At 43.1% G+C, this 5,568-nt stretch overlaps 1 protein-coding gene across 1 annotated transcript in view; it reads left to right on the forward strand.

The window, feature by feature from the left end:
- The window catches only part of LOC127750862 (uncharacterized), a 33,846-nt gene that overhangs the window by 26,127 nt on the left and 2,151 nt on the right, over positions 1–5,568 (forward strand). The gene's annotated exons all lie outside the window — the stretch shown is intronic.

A 5,568-nucleotide genomic window follows, 5' to 3' on the forward strand; every position in this document is an offset into this window, starting at 1 on the left:
CATTGCTCGGTACTCTGAAAAGATGTTGAAGCAGATTTGCCAAAATTACATGAAACCTGAGAACCTAAAGAATGTGGCTACCCTAAATTTATCAACACCCGGACTGCAGGTTTGTAAAATTTATTTAAAATTTATAAACATTGAGGTTTGTCTGCTTATTTCTTCGAATTTAACTAAATCCAAAAATTCTCCCCTGTCCATTTAGTAACAGTTTTCAAAACTGTTACATGAATTTTTTGCAATAACTTTGAATATTTAACAATCCACAATGGATACTTCATTATGTTGCTCACTTGTAGCACAGGTACCAGGCTGACGCCATTTCTAGGGCCATAGAATTGATGTGACTCGTTGAGACTAGGGAGGAGGCTCGACAGCTCAGTGAGTCGGAGCAGTCAAGTTCTGAATCTGATGAAAGTATGCACGGCAATGAATTAGAAGCTGGAGATGGAGTTGCTGATTTAGATATTGAAATAGAAGCTCTGAATGATCCCGCAAAGGGAGTTCCTGATAATTTAAATGATGTTGAATTAGAAGTGGAGGACAGTGATGGAGATGATCATGATAGTGAAGATGGAGAAAGGGAAGCAGAGGATGGTGAGGATAGCGGTAGTGAAGAAGAATATGACGGGCCAGTTGGAGGGGATCCAGTTGAACTCGATTTATTTTTACTGGAGTCTTTGAGAGCATGGGCGAGAAGAAGAGTTTCAGGAACTAAAGTTGATCAACTGCTATCTGTGTTAAAGATTGTCCACCCTTTTCTCCCCATGACTCGCAAGACTACTCTGCAAACCCCACCAGCTAATAACAATATAAATGATGTCAGTGGTGGTCAGTTCTAGTATAAGGGAATCATGCGTAATATTGAATCACGTATCGACCTACAATACTTGAATAGATATAGTGAAGTTGTCGTGGATATCAACATAGATGGGATTTCGCTTTACCGTAGCAATTCGGCTCATTTCTTTCCAATTCTTGGGTGCTTTCAGGGGCAAGAGGAGCTATTTATAATAGCTGTGTGGTATGGCCCTGACACAGAACGTCTTTTACAATCACCATTTTTTGCATTAAACTAAAATTTTGACTCGAAACTAAAGTTTAATTTTACGTTTGCTATGTTCACTTAAGCGGTCATATGCGAGAGCGTACTCGAGAGCGTAAAGCGTAGAGCGTAAAGTGCAGCCGATGGCGTCAAACGAGCGGAGTGGGGGTAGGCCTCGATGATGTTTCGATTAGTTTCTCATACCGAGGTGCATTTGTTTTGTTGCGAATAACACAGCAGAACCCAGCGAGCAAGGTTAGGTTTTCGTCTGTACTACAAGTGTTGGAAGTGCAATTGCAAATAAAAATAAATAATAATTTGGTACAAGATGGATCCGGAAGCGGGAGTGGCACTGAATGCCTTAATTGCAATGGCTGTAGAATTAATAGAAAAAGAAGAGCAGGATTTCGATCAATTAATGTTGGCTGCAGCTCAAATAATTGTTGAAGAAAGTATGGATCAGGAGGAAGAGATATTGCCAGGTACAGTATGAGACTTGATTCAGTGCTAGTAAACATGTTAACTTGTAAACTGAAAAGTGCGTTTATTTTAGAGAATCTTTAGGTGCATGCCACTGTGCACATAAATGAGTCCCACCAAATCCCGGATCCTTGTTTCAAAATGCACTTCAGGATGTCTCGAAGGGTTCCTGAGGTTTGTAATTTTCAATTCTGTTTGTGAAATTGACATTACACGAGTTTCTTTTCAGTAAAGTTATGAATATTTTTTCTACAGGCTCTTGTGGATGCCATAGGTAACAACCTTGCTGGAAGAAACAAAATACTGAGGGAACGCAAACCAATGCAAGACATAGTGCTCATGGTGGTGTGGCTGTTAGCCACACCTGACTCCTTCCGAAGTGTCTTCTCTGAGGTCCAAAGTTTCTCCGAGCACCCTTTACAAATTTTATGTTTACGTACTTGATGCTTTGAGGCATATGTCTCCACAGTACATTAAGTGGCCAAACGCAGCTGAAAGGGGGGAAATTAAGGAAGTTTTCAATCGAGTCTCAGGATTTCCTGGTGCAGTTGGCTGTGTGGATGGTACCCACATCTATATCACTGCTCCAGTTGAAGATGCTGTTCAGTACCCGAACAGGTATCGCACTTACAGCATGAATGTGCAGGCCATTGTAGACAACAATCTACTCGTAAGAGATGTGCATGTTGAAGAGGTTGGGAGCATTCACGACAGGAGAGTGTTCAGGAGGAGTGCGGTGTTTGCTGACCTATTAGCAAGACGTGAGGAAGTCATGTGCCCAGATGAACATTTGGTGGGGGATGGAGGGTACACTCATGCGCGCGGCCCATAGCGGGCAATAGCGTCCTGCGGAAGACGGCTGCGGCCCGGACCGACATGCGCGCAGATATGAGCTTCGTTCTCGAAAACCAGAAGTCGTATCAAAGAGCGGCAAAAAGGAATGTAAAGTTTAAAGTCAGGCGGAAAATCGGCTCGCTTTATGTAGGTTGATAGCTCGTCTCCTTGCATGAGAAAATACGGGTTGAAAAAGCTCTAGTGATTTCGGAAAACAGCCCATTTTGCCAAACGGCCCTGATCGAGTACAAGGACTTCGATCACATAAGGAACTATACCGTTGTAATCCTCACACTTTCGCCTTTATTTTGATGTAATGGTCGATGTACTTTGTTTGAGTTAAGTACCCAAGAATGCAATTTTAGTTTATGCTCACACACGCTCCGCCCGGCCGGCGGCGCGCTAGGCGACCAGTGCTCCTAGCGATCCTGGCGGCCGAAAGTTTCAGTCGCCATCCTCATTTTCTCTACCTCCACTTGCACGGACTCCTTCAATGTCACACACTCCAAAACTAGCGCTTGTACAGCATTTGCTGGCCATTGAAGGGTTCTTAGTACAATTTGTTTTCTTTTAGGGGAAGCTTGAGGGCCTACACAATAAAGATCTCAGTTACACTCAAAATGAGAAAAAGTAGCCTTGAACTTAAATGATGAATGATACTTACTAGGAAAAGAAATTGACTTCTTTGAACTGCCATTTTTCTTCCTTGGAGGTGGTGTTTCAACACAGATGACTGGTTCTGAAAAGGAGAGACTTGTCCAGCAGAATCATACAACAGAAAAACAAAAGCAGGTTTAGCAAAATTAATTACCAATCACTCCTATTTCAGCAGCAAAATGATCGGCATTACATAACAGCTTTCTCCTGGCATCTTTAATAATGGGAGTGGACTGAAATGCACCTATAAATGTTACATTAACCAATTAAGAATTGCAATGTGAGGCAAAATCATCAGTTAGTGTATTATTGAATATTTCTCACCGTCTTTATTTGCTGAGAGGACAGAGGGTGGTGCCTTCCTAGAGGAATTGACAGAATTCGGGATGTATCTTGCATCCTGCATATACGAAGGGTCTTCCTCAATTTCTGGAGGAATTACTTCATGTCCAACACTTTCCAATGGCTGTACTCCTGCAATTTTTCAATTCAACATATGATATTCACTGCAGTGTCAGGCATTATCAGCATTTGTTTCAGTGCAACGGGTCTGCGGCGTTCCAGGCGTCGTAGCTCCGGTTTGAATGATGCTACACTCAAAACGCGGGCATCATTAGTTGCAGTAGACCAGGCTTTCAAAAATTGAGTGGGTGAGATTTCTAAGCACATTAATTGGCTTCAGAGGAGATAGCTTCGCCAGCCAGCGCGGCGCACATTTCAACGTACTAAGTTGCTACTCCAGTACAGTCAAACTTACCTGATTACAGATATGCACAGACCCGGGTCTGTGGCCATGTGATACTTGCACTTACCTTGTTCATCCCTATTATTCGAAAACATTTTCGTGGTTTTACTTTATTTTGGGAAGTAAAAATCACCAACAAACAGTGAAGTTCACCTGTGTTTGGCGCTTAGGACATGTCAGGTACGCCAACCATGCAAACGGTATCCCGACGAGGTTTGAATTTTTGCGCTGCTGTTCATGTCGAGTAGTGGAAGGGGGTGGGGGTGAATACGTGGTACCAACGATGTACATTATAAGTAATTAATCAAAGTAGGAACGACCAAATTTTATTTCGAAAGGCGACTGAACCTGATCAGATCTGATTATATCTGATGTATCCCGGTCAATATCTGGTGATGTATGGAGAAATCTGGGAGCTCGGTGTTAGGCACTGCTGGGTCTGGGGTAATCTGATTTAAACTGGTCAGATCTGAGGTAGTCTGCATCAACCTAGTCCAGATCTGGCTCTTCTGAAGAAATCTGGATCCGTGACGGGAGCGAACGGTGCCTTATTTATGTTAAAGTTAGCCAACAATGGTATTTTGTTCTTTAAGTTCTTCAAGTTGGTATTTGTTGTGTATTGTCATGTTGGCACCACTGCCTGTCATATGTTATGAAGGGTCTTGCACGACATCCAATAAGCCAGTCTTCATGGAACTGTACTGAGTGTCAGTCTTCCTTACTCCTCGCCTGCAGACATCAAGCTAGTCGCTCCACCGGCCTAAGGGCTTCAACCAGTTACGACCACATATCATCCTAAGATATACAACATGGCGCAGTCGGTTTAGTGGCAGGACAAGGAAGACGCACGAAGTCTGAGAACTCCTTTCAAGGCAGCAGCGAAAAACCGCTGGTGGGCTAGAGCCGACCGTTGGAAAGCCCAAGGAAGCTTTCCCACCCGAGTAGGGTTTTCTATCGAAGAGGGAAAAGGGATGTGTAGTGTGACCACGTGTGAGGGGAGGTTAGGATGGATCAGCCCATCAAACCCCTCGTCCCGGGAGATGACCTGGAACGTCAGTGAAAGGTGTTTCAGTGGCAGTATGAGGGACATATCTCCTTGAATGAAACCCGCGCGGCATGGAACAAGGAGAAACAGGCTAGTGTCTTAATGCATTTGATTGGGCTTGATGAGGATGGTGACTGAAACTTTCGGCACATATCATGCCAAGATATACAGCAGTATTCGTGTTCATGTTCTTGTTTTATTGGCTACCATTGGTCTTGTTCTTGTTCCAAAGTTTACTTCCTAAATCTAATACCAATAAATCACTCTCTATGTGTCAGAAGTCTGAAGTGGTCATTCCTCCTCTCCCGACCAACACTAACCGGAACAGTCATAGAATTTATCAGGTTATGGGCCGCAGTCTGTCTGCTAGCGTTTATTGACCTCTCTGTGCACGTGTTTAATCAAGTTGAAAGTTTCAATCATGGCTACTGGCGCCGCTGAAGAAGAAAGGTACAAGATACCTCTTTTCCCTGGCAACAATTTCACAACATAGAAGTTTCGCATGGAATGCTTGCTGGATGAGTTAGACCGGCGTCAGGACGTTTCACCCAATCCGTTTCAACCAAAACCATTTTGCCCAGTGACATTTGCCCCGAGACATTTCACCCAGTGCACTTCACCCAAGGACATTTGACCAAGAAGGACCTTTGACCCAAAGACTCTTATATCACAAAAATATTTAATCCAAAATTGTATAAGGTTTAAATTACACCCAAAAATAAATAATGAGGTATAACAATAAAAATATAAATAGTTTGTGGA

The sequence above is a fragment of the Frankliniella occidentalis genome, unplaced genomic scaffold (genome assembly GCF_000697945.3).
Source record: "Frankliniella occidentalis isolate FOCC.00 unplaced genomic scaffold, Focc_3.1 Scaffold274, whole genome shotgun sequence".
Lineage (NCBI taxonomy): Eukaryota > Metazoa > Arthropoda > Insecta > Thysanoptera > Thripidae > Frankliniella > Frankliniella occidentalis.